Source organism: Uloborus diversus, chromosome 4 (assembly GCF_026930045.1).
Source record: "Uloborus diversus isolate 005 chromosome 4, Udiv.v.3.1, whole genome shotgun sequence".
In the NCBI taxonomy this organism is placed as follows: domain Eukaryota; kingdom Metazoa; phylum Arthropoda; class Arachnida; order Araneae; family Uloboridae; genus Uloborus; species Uloborus diversus.
The window spans coordinates 180,458,324-180,477,481 of NC_072734.1; positions in this window are offsets into that span (position 1 = coordinate 180,458,324).

Here is a 19,158-nt window from a genome sequence, read left to right on the forward strand (position 1 = left end):
TACATAGGATTTTCATTAATATGAAGATAATGCATTTTTCAAACACATTTTTTTTTTTAAATATTTTTATTTATATTTAAAAAAAAAATGAAAACTAAACCTTTTGCCTGACTCTAAAACAAAGGTTAACGTTGTTTTCAATAAAGATAAAACTTGATACATTCCTGATACATTTCATTACATTTTAAAAAAATAACAGGTTTTGTTTTCATCAAAATTCTTTACATTCGAATCTGGTAGCTGAAATAGCTGTGTATATGGTAGATTATAGACTCATTTTGACAAAATAAATTGCTTACGTTGCATCATTCATTTGTTCTCAGTGGTTTTATTAAAGCACTTAGCTTCTCTTGTTTATGTAAAATTTACTTACAGCAGTTCTATTTTAATCGCTTGATTTATTTATCGTTATAACATCCACCAGTATGGGTCTAGGACAGAACCTAGGGCAATTTTGAAATAAATCAGTCTCTTATGAGATGGGAAGAAATAATTTTTACTATTTATGACTAAAAGAGGGCCTTTATAGAAAAGAAAAATCTGCTAATGTGTTGGTTCCTATTGCAGTAAAAATGCTTAATTTGTACAGTTTCACTTCTTCTCTAGCAGTTTCTTATAAGTTCATTTATAATTTTTGGTGCTGATTTCATACTAGAAATACTTCAAGTCATATGCTTAATCCAGACTTTTCAGAAATGAAAAACTGCTAATGCGTGGGTTCAAGGGTAGTATAAATACATAAATTGTTAAGTTCTACCTCCCTGTAACAGTTTCTTATACTGTTTAATTACAACTTTTGTTGCTGATTGCATAATTGGAGATTCTCCAAGTCATATTTTATGGGTTAGTTAATGGTATATCATATGATTTTATCATATGTATGGTATATATTTTCATAATGCTTTTATCATATGCATGGGTTAGTTAAATATTTTTTTCAAAACCTAATAATGGTTATTAGGTTTTGAAAAAAATATTTTTTTACTAAATGTGTGTCCCGATGCCATCGATGTATGCACGCATGCAAGTATATCTATACATATGAAGGTGACGGTGTTTCTTTGTTTTCTTCTTTCTTTGTTTGTACCCGATGGCTCTAAATTTCTAATTAGTTTTTTCATAATTAACTAATTAAGATGAAATATCACGTTTTGTGCCTAGTTAGGGGGTAAAAATATCCCCCACCCCTAACATTATATGTCCTTGAAAAGAGCTTTCATTTCCGAACAAGATGATTTTTGTTCAATTCGGAACTCCAGCGCTCGAATACGCTACCTTGCGGTGATTTATAAAACTGCGAATGCAACTAAAACATTGCCACGTTGTGCTCCACGTGTGTCTGTTGACGTAAACACAGGCAGTTTGTTCTGAGTATTTATTAACGCAATCGATGTGTCTTAGTTTGCTTTCAGCTACAGAAATTAATTCGTCCCTTAGTAGTATTCTCGAGCTTCTCAAAATAATGTTAGTTTTCCTTATTTCTTCCAAAAAAGTATTAAATGGTGGAAGCATAAACAAGAAAACTCTGGATTAACAAAATTGGATAACGTTATACCAGGTAAAATTTTTTATTGTTTTGTATGAATTTGTAAGAATATGAGTTTTTTTTAATCTTAAATTAATTTAACTAATCATATTTTACAGCAGCATTTAGTTGGAATGGACAGTATGCAAAATATTTTCTTGAATTTATTATCGTAGAACAAAATGAAAAATGTTTAACCGAGAAAGAATTTACTTTATTCCTTTTATTCTCAGCTGAAAGGTTTCGCCAAATTTAATTAGGGTTATAGTGTTAGTATTGTGCGAGCAAAGTAGCTTTGGCGAGATTTCGCGTTTTTAGTTAAACCATTTTTAATTTTTATCATGAGTGGAATAAAATGATAGTAAGACTACAGAATTCGATAAGTAAAAAGAAATAATGGTCAATCAACTGAAAAGAAAACTACCACCATATATAAACTGTGAGTACACATTTTATTTATTTTGTTCTGAGTGAATTTGAATAAGTTCAGTTTTTCAGTTCGATGAAAAAAAAAAAAAACTTAACAACATTGACTGGACACTTTTCCTTAACCTAATTCCACATAAATGATTTAAATAACCTTTGTTACTACAGTATCCTACTGAAATAGACAGTATGCAAATAAATTTTCTTGAAAATATTTATCGCAGAACAGATTGAAAAATCCAGAAATAACGTTAAGAATTTGAAAAATAAAAAATAAAAGTTCGCCAAAAATCTGTTTATGGGGTTAGGGGTTATGGTTTTAAAATTGTGTGAAAGAATAATGTATCTTGACAAGATTTCGCATATCAGGTAAATCATTTCCATGACGAATGAATTAAATGCATGATTTCTTTGGATATCCAATCATATAGTCATAGAAATAAATTATCTAGTGTTAAACGTTACTCTTGACAGTCTGCCATGTATGTGCACTATGTGACAAAAATGACAACAAATGCCGGAAATGTCACGAAACTGAACTTAATATGTACTAATGTATAGAAAAAACGGTACAAAATTAAAATGCCGTTCGAAGCGAACCAAAAATTTATGAATTCCGAATTCAACATCGTGAAAATGGCTGCTTCAGAACAACTTACTGTGTGTTCTGCATTAATTGTTTACTTTCGTAATACTTTTTGGTTTCTAATCTCTTTCTATATGGGTCAGAATAACCAAAAGACTTTGAAAAATCTTTTCAAATGAATAAAGCGAAAAAATCATACATACGAACAAAAATCACAACACTTTTAGCATTTTCTTCGTTACCACATGCGTTTGTTTTGGTTTTTAAGTCGGCCATTAGACATTGACTGCAGTGCCCCCTATAGTTCGTTGGAGTTGCGAATTTCTATCAATCAATTAAAACAGGAGATATAAGTGATTCTAATTGCGATCCTAATTGGGCCAATTTTCAAGGCTAAACTTGATTTTTGTTTCTGCAGTGACGTCATCTTCTGTATACGGTTGTGTTCGAATAGTAGAACCAGTGAGTTCTTGATTTGGTTATTGCGTTGCTGTCATTTTTGTTAAATTCATTGTGCGAATATTAATTGATTTTCTTTTTGATTTGAAAGTCGCTTGGCGAATTTGGCGATAAAAAATTTAGTTGCGGATTATCTGTTTATTTCGAAAAATATTTTAGATTTCAAAGGATTGCATTTAGGTTTTCAAAAGGTGCTCACGCATTTTAGTTAAAAAAAAGATTACTGATTATTTGACAGACGGGGGGGGGGAATATATATATATTTTAATACTAGATTTTTTTTCCTTTTCTCAGAAACAGGGGGTAGGGGAGTGGATTTTTTTTATTCAACGGACTTCCTTTAAATTCTTACCATTGGCATCGCCGTGCGGGTACAGCTAGTTCTAAATAAGCACGTATGTGCATATAAAAGATGTCAAAATATTGCAGTAAATAAATAAATATATATATACAGTCAAAAGGATTAAAATAAAATTCATATCTAAATATTGAAGACATGAAAAAATACAATTTAATTGCATTGTGTCTTAGGCGTTATCTTAAAAACTTTAAAAGTCCAATACATCTTCTCTGCTCTTATTTGCCCTAAGCACAACAAAGCGTCAATGAAAGTATAAGAATACAGAATATAGTAAAGAAACTCTCACTATTTCGGTATCTTTTAGAAACATTAGAGATACTTTTGGGAAATATAAATTCAGCAAAATGACTTATTAATAATTTATCGATAACAGCTGCTCATATATTTGCATAATTTTAGTAAACCCGCCATGAATCCTTGGAGATTATTTCAATTTTTACACAGCATTAAAAAGGAGGGTAACGATAAAAGTTTCTGAAATATGAAACTGGAAAACTTTGGCTAGTATGTGGGAATTTAAATCACTTAGCTTTTAAGAGGGTTGAAGGAAAATTTCAAATACTAAATTTCATATTCAAATGCAAACGATTATTCTTTCCGCATTGTAGTGAATCAAGTGCTTTTTAGAAAAGCCTATGAGGTACATTTATTTAAAAGTGCCGAAAAATATCTTTACCCATTTAAAGAGAGTCAGTACCCCCTATACCGTCAATGTTAAATTGCACAGGTTTATGTACCTTTTTCTGAAAATCTATTAAAGATACGATTATGAATTTTTTTCTGTATCTTAAGTAGACGCTTTTCTTTATACTGAGGTAAAATTTCACAGAAAGAAAACTTAGTTTTTTTACAAAAACAATTCTAATGTGAAAGTCATTGAATTTTTTTCAAAAAATGCCAATTTGAACCACAAAATCCGCTGTAAAAAAATATTTTTCGAATATGAGAAAAAATTTACTTCAGTATATGCAATTGTATGTATGGAAAAGGTGGTAAAAATTTCAAAGCCTATCACTTAGTTTCTGAGAAAAAGGAATATTTAGTTTAAAAAATACCATTTCGAGATATTGCAATTTTTAGGGGAAAATCATTCCTCGTTCAAATTGGTTTACATTTTTTAAGCTAATTTTAACTTACTTTTTACTAATATGAGCACGATCAAAAAGTTTGTATCATTAAAAAGTTATTGAAATGGGGTTTCGAAATATATAAAGATAAAAAAATCGAATTTGTAAAAGTATTTAGGTTACTGACTCCCTAGATATTACCCATTAGAGAGTTTTAAAACTGTTAGTCTAAGAACAACTCGCGACAGTGTGCAATGCAACCCAGGAAGAGAAAAAAAAAAAAATAAAGACCATACTGACAATAGCATTGAACAAAACATATACATTTTTAATGCTGTATGCATGTATATCTAGATCCAGTTTACTGCCGTATGCAGGTGACCGGCAGTATCTATAGAAATGAGTTTTCGAGAAATTTGAAGAAGCGCGTTTTGAATTAAATAGTAACGACAGGGGAATGTTATGAGTAGACTTTTTTTTTTTCAGCGGAAACCAAGTAAGCTAGCTTGTAGCGTGCTGGTAAAAAAATTGCACCACCCTCGCATTTTCACAACAATGGGATTAAGTGAGAAGTTTTGATCGACCGATTAACGATGAATGTATGTGAAATTCTGGAAAACTTATGAAATAAACATTTAACAGCAGGAATACGATAATTGTTTACGTAGATCGGGGATGTTTCCAGGTCAAGGCAAACTACTGACCCCATGCTCATTTTTCCATTTCTGAAACTTCGTGTGAGTTTAGAGGAAAAAAATATTTAACCCCATGTCAATTTAAGTCTAATGGCACTATAAAGGTTTTTAAATTGTTACTTACCAGTTTTGTCCAATGGCACGGAGCAATATCATCCTGATGGAAAATAACGTTTGGAACTGAAGTAAAGTGATTCTGGATAGTAGGAAGCAATTTCTCCTCCCAAATGCCAACATACACTTGAGCGTTTACTGTTCCTTGCACAAAGTGAAGCCCACCAACTCCTTGATCAGAAATACATCCCCAAATCATCTGGGATACGGGATGCTTGACTGTATGTTGAATGCAGTCGGGATGATATTCCTCTCCTTTGCGGCGTGGGTAATGCAATTTTTTTACCACCACTGTACAATAAGGCTAACGTACATTAGATGGCAAAAATACAAAAGAAAAAAGAAAGAAAAATGAAACATTGCAGCTACTGTCCTGTACCCGTTTGCGGCAATTTATTACCATACTTTTGTCCTAATACTCAAAATCTATGCATATAAACATCTAGTTTTTATTTTTAGCATTTATGCTTTCTTTTAAAGCTAAATGAGAAAATAATTGAAGGAAAACTGAAGCAGAACAATTTTGATCAAATGTTACATTTATTCTCTAAGCTTTATCTCACAATCATTTTAATTTATGTGGTTTATGTAGGACCTATGTAGGAACAGTGAACTCAAAGCAGGTTTTCAAGGACATCAAGTTTATAAGAACATATTTTTCTAAAATGTTCATCTGTTAACACTGTTATTTTCTGATCAGTACCGGAAATATTAATTATTTATGTAATAATGTTTAAATTTCCTGTTATGGCAATGTAACATTGAAAACATATGCAGCAATCTTCCCCTCCTTCTAGGCTTAAAACATTGCAATGTCATTGGTCTTACACAAACAGATTAGTGTGTAAAAATTGTCATTCTTCTAAAAAAAACTATTAAATCGCGTTCAACAAAATAAAAGTAAACATGTTTAAAAAGACATACGACACACGAAAATATACAAGACAAGAAAAAATGAATTACTTACCTTATAGAGGAGTATTTTTCCCTTGTCGAACTTGATCTCAATTGGAAAGCATCAACAACAGAAACTTTTACCTCAACTGGAAAGTAATTGAATTTGTCATATATCTTACCAAGGTAGAAGACAATAATTATACATTTATTGAATTTATCGTTATATTTTGATAATCTAAAATTATTGCTTTATTTTTATTGTTTTTGTAAGTATTATAAAGTATTAGTTGTTGGGCAGAAAATAAAACAAATGAAAGCAATAAATCAAAATCAGTTTCTACTTCTTTTTTTTTCAAACGTAATTACAGGAATTTTAAAAATACAGTAGTTTAAGTATCTTCCGTGACTACAATAGATCCTGATATTAATACCTGTCCCCTTAATGTAAGTTTATTAGAACATACTTAGAATGCAGATATTAGCATTCAGCGAATTAGCACTTTGAATCTGATGCATTGTTTGAGAACAGTAGTCAAGGTTTAGAATGCTTTGCATGGCGACTTGTAATCCTGATGCTTCGCTGTAAATTGATCGAAATCTCTTATTGTGTGGATTCATCTATCTCTTTATTAAAATGGCGGAATGCAATTTTAATGAATGTATTTTGAAATAGACATAGTCCAGTGCGTGTTATTATACAATGTGATTAATATTAATTTTATTATTAAAATGAGTTAAATTTGTCTTCCGTTGCTTTGAATACAGTTTCCAATGGTTATTAGTTGTGTAAATATGTAAGCATAAAAAAAAGTGATTTATTTTTTCGTTAATCAGTTTTATTTCCTAAATCCAAGTAATTGTACTGTTAAAACCTGCTTTTATTTAATCAGCACATACTAACTAATACTCTACATTAGTATTGACTTACTAACAATCTTAAAACAAAAATCCAAATGTCTTTATCAAGAACTTTTTCATGGTAAAATATAGGATGTTTTATACCGCTTAGTTTTGTAGCATTGATTATTTATTTACTAACTCTGTAAAACCCCAACCGTTGTAAGGTATAAAAATTGGGCATCAAATTTCGATCAAATATTTAGAAATGTTTAAGAGACAGTTCAGTATTCCTAAACATCAATAGTTTTTCATTAGTAAATTTATTTTCACTAAAATTAAAAATAAAAGTTTTAAAGTTATATCAGAGTTTGAGCCGTAGTTATTACGGAGAGATCTTTTAATTTCGTAATCAGTCAAAGTTGCTAATGTAGCAAGCATTAATATTACTCTCGTGATAATCAGTTTGTTAGTAGCAATTGATGAGTACTAATATTACCCTTGGCGTCACACGTGGTAAAATTTTAAACAAAATAACATGTGTTTTCATAGTCATTAGTATCCCTTAGAGGATGTAAAATGTTTCCTAATTTATCAATTTATTGCTTCAACAATAATAACCGGACGGACGTTTTAAACAAAAAACTAAATATTGGGCATCTTAATTTTAAATTTTTGTCTCGGAGTAAACATCGATAGATGCAAGACGTCAGATTGCTAAAACTTCAAATCTGAATGCGTAATATAAGTTAACTGTACATAAGCGTAATTGAAAGGAAATGCTTATCTGATTGAGCAAGATTTGAGCTATTGTACAACTTATTCCTATTAACTCCACTACTGGTTCCTCAAAGATTACTCTCTAAAATGTGTTACATAATGGAAACATGCAAAGCATGTTAAATAACGATAATTACAGAAGCAGAAGCGTTGCATTAAAGCTTGAAATGTTTAATTTATATATCATGAATATATTTATAACAACTGTTCAAACTCGCATTAACGAGTTTTAAAATTGATCTCAATTATATTACAAAGCATCATGCATTATTAGAGCATCAGTAATTGTGACTACGTTTAGATTTTAATGAAGCTTGCCCATTGCTGTTAATGAGAATAGCCAGATAGCCAGAGGTATCTTCGGGAATAGCTCACTCCAGTGTCAAGACCAATAGATCCCTGATTATCAGTTTAATTCGTCATTGTCCAAGACGGATGCAGATCGGTGACTCCCTCAATAGAGTACTCCCTTAAATGCCTTCATTCTCCAATACAATATGCGTTCAACTTGTTACAAAAGTTAGGCAGCTGTGTTTAATTTGTAATTTCGGAAAGTTCAGTGCTTGAAGTAGAATCTGCTGTCCTCCATTTTTAATGTATGGGAATGTGGGGCAAAGTGAAATGGTGAAATATTTACTCCACTTTTAGCGCCACCTACCTGGTTATTACGGAAAGATCTTTTGATTTCATAATTATTTAAAAGTGGTAATGTAGCAAGCATTAATATTACTCTCGTGATAATTAGTTTGTTAGTAACGATTGATGTGTGCTAATATTACCCTTGGCGTCACACGTGGTAAAATTTCAAACAAAATAACATGTGTTTTCATAGTCACTAGTATCCCTTAGAGGGTGTAAAATGTTTCCTAATTTATCGATTTATTGCTTCAACAATACTAAACGGACGAATGTTTTAGACAGAAAACTAAATATCGGGCATCTTAATTTTAAATTTTTGTCTCGGAGACATCGATAGATGCAATACATTACTTTAAACGTCAGATTGCTCAAAATTTCTAATCTGAATGCGCAATATAAGTTTAATTGAAAGGAAATGCTTATCTGACTGAGCAAGATTTGAGCTATTGTACTACTTATTCCTATTAACTACAGTACTGGTTCCTCAAAGATTGCTCTCTAAAATGTGTTACATAATGAAAACATGCAAAGCATGTTAAATAACGATAATTATAGAAGCAGAAGCGTTGCATTAAAGCTTGAAATGTTTAATTTATACATCGTGAATATATTTATAACAACTGTTTAAACTCGCATTAAGGAGGTTTAAAATTGATCTCAAGTATATTACAAAGCATCATGCATTATTAGAGCATCAGTAATTGTGACTGCGTTTAGATTTTAATGAAGCTTGCCTATTGCTGTTAATGAGAACAGCCAGATAGCCAGAGGTATCTTCGGGAATATCCCGACGCTCACTCCAGTGTCAAGACCAATAGATCCCTGATTATCAGTTTAATTCGTCATTGTCCAAGACGGATGCAGATCGGTGACTCCCTCAATAGAGTACTCCCTTAAATGCCTTCATTCTCCAATACAATATGCGTTCAACTTGTTACAAAAGTTAGTTTCGGAAAGTTCGATGCTTGAAGTAGAATCTGCTGTCCTCCATTTATAATGTATGGGAATGAGGGGCAAAGTGAAATGGTGAAATATTTACTCCACTTTTAGCGCCACCTACCTGGTTATTACGGAAAGATCTTAATGAAGATTTTAATGAAGCTTGCCTATTGCTGTTAATGAGAACAGCCAGATAGCCAGAGGTATCTTCGGGAATATCCCGACGCTCACTCCAGTGTCAAGACCAATAGATCCCTGATTATCAGTTTATTTCGTCATTGTCCAAGACGGATGCAGATCGGTGACTCCCTCAATAGAGTACTCCCTTAAATGCCTTCATTCTCCAATACAATATGCGTTCAACTTGTTACAAAAGTTAGTTTCGGAAAGTTCGATGCTTGAAGTAGAATCTGCTGTCCTCCATTTATAATGTATGGGAATGTGGGGCAAAGTGAAATGGTGAAATATTTACTCCACTTTTAGCGCCACCTACCTGGTTATTACGGAAAGATCTTTTAATTTCATAATTATTTAAAAGTGGTAATGTAGCAAACATTAATATTACTCTCGTAATAATTAGTTTGTTAGTAGCAATAGATGAGTACTAATATTACCCTTAGCATCACACTAGGTAAAATTTTAAACAAAATAACATGTGCTTTCATAGTCACTAGTATCCCTTAGAGGATGTAAAATGTTTCACATTTTATCAATTTATTGCTTCAACAATAATAACCGGACGGACATTTTAGACAAAAAACTAAATATCGGGAATCTTAATTTTAAATTTTTGTCTCGGAGTAAACATCGATAGATGCAAGACATTACTTTAAACGTCAGATTGCTCAAAACTTCTAATCTGAATGCGTAATATAAGTTAACTGTACATAAACTTAATTGAAAGGAAATGCTTATCTGACTGAGCAAGATTTGAGCTATTGTACTACTTATTCCTATTAACTACACTACTGGTTCCTCAAAGATTGCTCTCTAAAATGTGTTACATAATGAAAACATGCAAAGCATGTTGAATAACGATAATTTTAGAAGCAGAAGCGTTGCATTAAAGCTTGAAATGTTTAATTTATACATCGTGAATATATTAATAACAACTGTTTAAACTCGCATTAACGAGTTTTAAAATTGATCTCAAGTATATTACAAAGCATCATGCATTATTAGAGCATCAGTAATTGTGACTGCGTTTAGATTTTAATGAAGCTTGCCTATTGCTGTTAATGAGATCAGCCAGATAGCCAGAGGTATCTTCGGGAATATCCCGACGCTCACTCCAGTGTTAAGACCAATAGATCCCTGATTATCAGTTTAATTCGTCATTGTCCAAGACGGATGCAGATCGGTGACTCCCTCAATAGAGTACTCCCTTAAATGCCTTCATTCTCCAATACAATATGCGTTCAACTTGTTACAAAAGTTAGGCAGCTGTGTTTAATTTGTAATTTCGGAAATTTCAGTGCTTGAAGTAGAATCTGCTCTCCTCCATTTATAATGTATGGGAATGTGGGGCAAAGTGAAATGGTGATATATTTACTCCACTTTTAGCACCATCTATCCGGTAATATTTTAACTATATAGTAGCATATGAATTCTAATCCTGTCAGGAAAAAATACCACCTACGATTAAATCATATGCTAATATAGGCAATTTTTAAAAATTGATATTCATGTTGTAATAATTTGTTGAGAGTCAAAATATATTTTTGTTATTATAAAATGATATAAAATATTAAAGGAGATCTTCCAATATTTTTTTAAAATATTTATTTGCTTATTATTAAGCTTATTTGTATTTTAAATATAATCTAAAATCAGTCAAGTACATACAGGGCAAAGTGGGTAGGGCACAGAGAAATTTTGTTTACTCGCTCATTCATTTACCAAATCCCTTACACTTACGTATTTAATTATTAATTCATTCATTTTTATTCATCCATTTAGTAATTCATTGATTTATTCATTCATTCACTTATTTTCTTATTCATACACTATTTTACTTGTTCATTTATTTTTCTTCATATATTTATCATTTTAGTATATTTTCATTTACTCATTAAACCTTTTATTTACTGATTCATTTGATCTAAAATATTTTCTTTAGTTGAATAGAAACTATTTCATTAAAAAAAAATACTTCATGTTTCACTTTGCCCCATAGAAAAATATAGTTAAAAATTTTCACTTTTTTTTGAAGGCGCAAATTTACTGCCAAAAATTAAAAATAATGTTTCAATGTAAGTTTTATAATAAAATAAAATGTTTATTCTTTATGCGCTACAACTTTCAAAATAAATTTCTAGTTTGTTCATTTTGAAAAAAACTCAGTCATCTTAACCATTTCACTTTGCCCCACATTTCCCTACTTTGTACTATGCCTTACAAACTGCAACTCGTACTTAGTGCTAAAAATGTTTAATCGATGTTTGCTACTTTACCAGGTTTTAAATCTAATTGTTCATGCAGCGAATTATGCAAGGTGTTCTACAAGTTCATGATAAATTTTGAAATCTCATAGAAAGAAACAAGTTGTCGAATGAATATATAGTTTGCACCATGATACTTCACAAGTTAAAAAACTTAGGGGGGTGGAAGAACCTATCCAGACGACCAATAACTACATAGGAGCATAGGGTCGCATTCCATTCTATGATCTAGGAAATAGGAAAGTAGAGACGGATCCTACAATATACAGCAATACAAATAATCAACTCTGGCATCATTTTATCACTTTTTCTTCTGGGAGCACATGAAGATTCAGAGTACAAGACACCTGTAGGCTCGGTTGAAGATGTCATGGTGTGATGTCATGGTGTGAACTGTTGTTTTTACAAACAAAACTACTGCAGCTCCAGAAATCTTTGCTAATCGTTTGAAGTATTTATAAAGATATTTATCTTTTTTTGTAAGCCATTACACGTGTTAATAAAGTTGTAACAATAACTACTAATGAGGGCCAATGACTTGCCATGCCAAAGGTAAGACGAGCTCTTTTAAAAGACAATGCAGAAAGAGTTTTTTTGCAGAACTTTTGTCGTCATTCTAAGTCAAAATTTTAATTCGATAAAAAATCCTTTATGACTCATTTTAAAGCAGCTGAAAATTTAAAAAAAATATACTTTAGATTTTCCTAATATATTGAGAATACATTTTTATCCGATTTTGTTTTCACGGTAGAAATTAATAGGAATGAGTTAGTATCTACGTTTTTTAATAAAAGACAGAAGATCAGTCCAGTTGTTTCAACTTATTGTATAATGTTCAAAGCATTAGCTCTAAAAAAACATTAATCCCGAAAGAATGACACTTGGAAAAGATATAGGGAATTCGAAAACTTTGCAAAGTTTAGATATAGAAAGAGTTGAAAGAAAGAATAATGTTGAACTTAATCAAAATTTAATAATATATCATGACAGTAATAATGATTGGCTTGTTTTTAATCAACATATACGGTAAGAAATCAGTTAATGTAATAATGAAATTGCAAAAACACAAATTTTGATTTCATACCCTTCAATTTCTTATTGGAAGTATTTAAAGTTCACGCAGCTGAAGAAATGGTAAAAATTGAGATTATAATAAAGAGACAAAATTGATTTAATCAGATTGCTCTTGAACGTTTAATGGATAAATAAATATAAGGGAAAAATATTTTCAACACATTAAAATATCTTTTTTGTTATATTTTTCTCACAATTTGTCTGTACATATGCATCATATTCAATTCCTCATAAGCAGTTGACCTCTAAAAAGGTTATGGCATTGAATTGCAGCCTGAGATAAAATAAGCAGGTAGTTTTATAATTTTTTGCACTTGTATTTCTTCCGCATCAAGCAAAAGCATCGATAAGAAGTATACATATTTCTTTGTATTATTCAAAGTTAATAGTGTAATGGAAATATGCAGTTATCGAAATTAAAAAAATTATAAATTATTTTCGATATGACGAAGAAACGTAGATGAAAAAGGAAAGAAAACAAAACAGTGTCTTTGAGGAGGTAAAATACTGACCTTTATAATGTCACATGCTTTTAGAAAGTATTACACACACACACAAAAAAAAAAAAAAAAAAAAAAAAACTACGCTAGCTTATGGCAGCAGATGACAAATGAGTTTCTTGGTTTTACTGTACACTTTGTTTTGACGTCTTGGTATTCTTTTTCCTGACCCTGACACGAGTTCATTGAACTAATATGCATCTCACATTATCTTGTAGCATTAACCATTGACTAACATCGGGGCTGTGGTTTTAATAATGTACTCAAAATGATTCCGTTTACATATTAATATCTTATTTACAGGTCTTGTATTTGAAGTGTCTATGCCAAATGTGCTGAGGGGACCCTGAAGGCAGCTCTGATTTTTTAATCCAGACCCAGGAGCCGAGAATTCCGCCCCCCAGAGGTATCGAGTCACTTTTTGGACTTTGTAACCACGATAGTATTCAACGTCCCCTACTCACCATTTATGAAGACTGTGGATATTTGACCGGCTAGGATCAGAGAGTGTCAATGCTTATTTTCCAGAAAATAGGCAGAAACGTGGGAATACCATTATGCAGTATCATGATATGGGCCAGAATTATGCTCCATCGCAATGCATTACTATGTATCGTCTGTAACTTCACCGGTGTTTGATAGGTTTATAATGATCTTTGAGGGGTTTTTTTTTACATTTTATTTATTAGATTTATTCAGTTTGTTGTTTTAATAAATTTGTGATTTCAAAATCAATACCGTGGTACTCGTTTCACTTCTTTCTGATGTTGTTAGGAAATTGTTAAAAACACATTATCTGGCAAAATACTGTTTCGTCTGTTGATGATGACGTGTCCAACATGTGCATATGAAAAGCTTAAAATTGCTCTAAAGCTGTCGAAGATATCTTAGTCTACCTCAATGGCTTTTTCTGAAGAAATCAAATCATCTGGGTCTTCTAGTCTGATCTTGAAAATCCTGGCCTGAATCTATAGGTAGGCAGATATGCTAAGGACACAGTTGCGCACTGGAACAGTTTGGACGCTGATTTGTCTGTTCTTTGTCTATCAGTTGAGGATTTTCTTCTTTGCCCCTTAGTTGTGATTTTACTTATTTTCAATTGCTTTGTTCTTTGGTTATTTTCGATACTATTTTACAATTAATATTTAGATCTGGGATGGAATTATTAGAATGAAATTTTGTTGATAAGTCTTCGGCTTGCAAATGGCGTTAATGAGAATTTGAGGTTAGATGACTAGACGCAAGCCTTCGCAAGTTTACACGATTATATTTACGTGGAATGGTATCCATTAAAACGTGCAGGATCTAATGTTATTTATGAAATTGCATGTTTTTGAAGAGATATTTACTGTTAAATGTTATAAGAAACCTTTTGTCTCTATCAACCTTATTGTTACTTTGAATTTTCACTTTCCATAGAAGCAAGTTTCATTTCAGAAGTTAAACGCAAAGAACATATCTAGTTTATATTTGTCGAATCTTCGAATCTTTTGCAACCTAGATATAATATTTTATCTAAAAGTTTTATCTGACGTGATCACTGCGTTAGTTTTGATCTCACCAAGAAGTAAACAATCCATTTAAAAACAATACATATATAGTACGTTTTTTTTCCCAAATATCTTGAAAAAGCAAAGGAACAGCAAGAAAAAAAGCATATATTATGTATCTTTATAAAATATGAATTTACAGGATGCATCTTGAGCAAGAGCAACCACTTTTTTCAGTAATAGAGAAACTAAGCTATATTAAACTTAAAGTAAAATGTAAAGTGACATGTATCTATATATGTCATTATTATTTTGATTCTTTCATCATAAAACACTTTAATCTTGAAACCATCAAGAACAAAACTTTAAAGAAAACGTTCAAAGTTTATGACATGCATAAAGGTTTTACGGCTTTAGCGAACAAAAGAATTCATCTTGAGTAATTTTACGGAAAATAATGCAATCTGGATGGGCAGAAACATAGTTTTAGCAAATTGTTTCTCTACACATTTCTTTAACACTTTAAAGGGTTGGAAAATGTTTTTCTTTCACGACGTTTCGTATTTTCAGTAGTTATTCCTAGGGAGTTTCAGTTTTAGAAAATGGTGTTATTGAAAGCTATTGGTATTAATACTGAATTGCGTACATGGTTTTGTAGGTCAAATATTTAAAAAAAATGCTTGGATAAGTACTTGATACTGAGAGTCGGAACAAATTGTAAATATATTCTTGTAAAAATTAAGTTATTTCAAAAGCTTTTATTCTGTGGGGATTGCATTTTTTATTTATCAATTGATAAATGAATCAATAAAATGTTGTAAAAACAAATACACTTGAAGAAAAAATAACTATATTTCAAGGTTTTAATAACATTTAAAACATTAAAACTAAAATAAAAAGCAACAACGTTTTATTGCACAAAACGGGAAGAATGCCGCGGGTACGTGTTTCGGTGTTACAAGGTACGTCGCTTTCAATGCAAATGAAGTAAGCTTAAGGATGAAAAGAAGTCTGGTAAAAGTTTTTGTCGGATGTCATGCTCACTTCTTTTGCATTTAACAATATTTTGTTTTAAATTTTAGTTTGAATGTTTCAAATGTACTAAAAATCCATTCAGATGAAATGTAATTATAATTCATTCATGATTATTGATTTTTTTTTCATGTCGACCCAAAACTGAAGTTTTGATATCAAAATGCATACACAAAGAAAAAACTTAAACTCTTAGAAAACGAGCTAATGTGTGCATCACATGACTTCCTTTTAATCCAATTTAATGTTATTTTTTCATTATTGGCTGCTTTAATGTGATTCAATAGTTTACTCTCTAAATATCACCAACAGTGGCCAAATTGAAACCAGATTTAAAAAAAAAATCGCCTAGTTTGTCGCTAAGTTGGCGACAAAACTTGGCGACCAAAAGCCTGGGTATACATCGCCAAGTGTCTGCCAAATTATACCACCACTTGAGTTAACATCGAAATTAACAATGATTTTCCCCCAAAAAGGGGCAAAAGACCTCTTTTGGTGTATCCGAATGCAACCAAAAAGAGAGGTGCGCAACTAGATACCACTAGGAGTGTAAGTACCAAATTTCAACTTTCTAGGACATTCCGTTCTTGAGTTATGCGACATACATACACACATACGCACATACATACGTACTTACAGACGTCACGAGAAAACTCGATGCAATTAACTCGGGGTTCGTTAAAATGGATATTTTGGGTGTCTGTACGTTCCTAGGCATATATCCATGAAAAATAAACTCAACATTCATTCGGGGTGAGCAAAATGGAAATTAAGGCCAATTTTTGAGTGAAAATTTTTTCGCGAATACAATACTTCCTTTTTTGTAAAAGGAAGTATGAACTCATATCTTCTTTATAAATAGTATTGCTCATATAGATATTGAAATTTTCCGACGAAAAGAAAACGTAGGGTGTTTTGGCAATTACTAGTTCAGAAGAAAAACAATTTTTGTTTTTTCAGGTGGCCGAACTTGAAGTGGCCAATTGATAAGCAAATATCTTAATCGAGAACATCAGCAAAATAAGAAAATGAAAAGAAAGCTACGAGAAATAACTAGTAGCTCTTGTGAACGTTACCAGAACATGACACAAATAACTACCACTAAGATTTACTTCACTCAAATATACATACTTCAAAAATAGTTTTTAGTGGGGGAAAATTCTATTTTTTTATATATAATTTTGAATATATATTTTTGCATGATTTTTTTCTTATATTCTTTAGTTTTCTTTTGATATTTCTCTTCAATTTAGTACTTATCAATTGTAAATGAAGCTATTTTTACAATAATCGTGGAAGTTAGATTCGATGGCCATAGTTTCTGGAGGTAGAATATTTTAAAAGAGGTCATCAAACAAGTGAAAAAAATGGCGATGAACTTCTGGCGATGAAACATGGTTCTTGCAACTAAATATTTTTACATAGAAAAATTAAGAAATTAAGTGTTTTAACAGTCAACTATTAATTTCTTAACCATATGATGCGAAAGAGAAAGCATATGTTTTGATGAACTTCACTGTAGTTTCAACAGATTCCGTTCGCACTTTAAAATGTCTTTCCGTCACAGATATTGTATTCATTTCTCCATATTCGTAGAAAAGACTGCATGCTGAAATTGCAATAAATATAAATGGAAAACAGTCGGAGTAACAAAACAAATTTTTCATACAAAGCAAGATACTACAGCAAGAAATATTTTTATTTACATTGAATTGCATTTACAAACAGTAATGTTGTGCCCATACAAACAGACATTTTATTTTTTGTCTTAAAAAATAAGCGAGTAAAAAATAAATAAGCAAAAAATAGATGTTCTATGATCCATTGTGCTTATGACGCACGCTTCGTCCATCATAACGCACTTTCTCTTGACTGCTACATTTTTTCCTTTGTGGAAAAACGCTTTAAGTTTATGATACACATAAACGTTTTATGGCTTTCAACGAATAAAAGAGTTTGCTTCCAGCAATTTTAATGAAAATAGCGGATTTAGAATGTAGGAAAACACGTGTATACGAAATTTGTTATTTTGGAGTTCTCTTTAGTTGTTTTTATGCGCATAAAATTCTTACTTGGAATTAGGTGTACGTTGGAGTAACGTCGACATATTCCTTAAAATATTTTAAGAGTATTTTGCCTAAGCATTTTTTTACACTAAGTTTTAGAAATTAGATATCAGATATGCAGTTTACCATTACAGTAAACAATAATAAAGGATTTAGGAGTTAAACAGGATTAAAAAAAAAAATAATAATTTGCATTTTGACATCTTGAATTCAAATTATGATTTTCGCAATCACGAGGGTGTGTATGTAGGCGTGTGTGTATGTGTGTGTAGGCATGTGTGTTTGTGTCTATGTGCTGGAATAAGTGTGTGGGTAGTTTTGCGCATGTGTGTGTATGTTTTTGTGTGTGTGTAGGTGTCCGTATGTATGCATGTGTGTATGCATTTGTGTGTGTGTTTGTGTATGTGTGTAGGTGTGGGCATGTGTTTGTGTGTATGTAGTTGTGTATGTATGCGCGTGTGTGTAGGACATGGACGCAACCTGGAGACGGCTTTCGCTATAGGAGCAGCATCGTGAGGAGCCGGTCGACGGTGATGGTGCGGAGGGCGACGGTCGGAAAATAAAATGATAAGAGGCCAAAAACAGTCAAATGAAAGCAATAAGCAATCATGATTGCTCAAAAAAGAAAATAAAAATGTTTGTGGCTTTTTTTTTGCAGAGTTTTCTCTGAATTAAAAGGATATTTAAGAGTAGTCCATTGCTCGTTAGACGTGAAAACTAAAGAAGTGTAAGAAAGAAATTTATGGCTAAAATTTACAAGGCCAAAGTAAAATAGATTTGGTACTGCAAAATATAAATGTTTTTAAAACTTGAAATAATTATCAGCAACTATGTGTTTAAAAACTGTTTCACTTTGAAAAAAAAAATGAGATAAGTATATTATTTTTCATACAAATTTTTTTCCTAAATCCTAAAAGTCCTAATACTTCACCAAACTACATACAAGAGGCATCACTTTAGTACATTTTCTCCCTCTTTCGGTAAACAATAACTAAAGAAATTACATTTTTAGTAATAATATTTATAAACTATTTCGATAACATCTGTAAAATTGCAAACTTCTTCTTGCATTGCTAAAGTAGAAGACAGGAAAGTTCAGTCGAAAATCGAGTCCCTTTTTATTGCTTTATAGCTTATTTAAAACAAGCATTTCACAAAAAAACCCAAGGCATTGAAACACATTAACAATGTAGATACTCAACTCAAGTTTTATTTCGAAGTTTTAAAAAT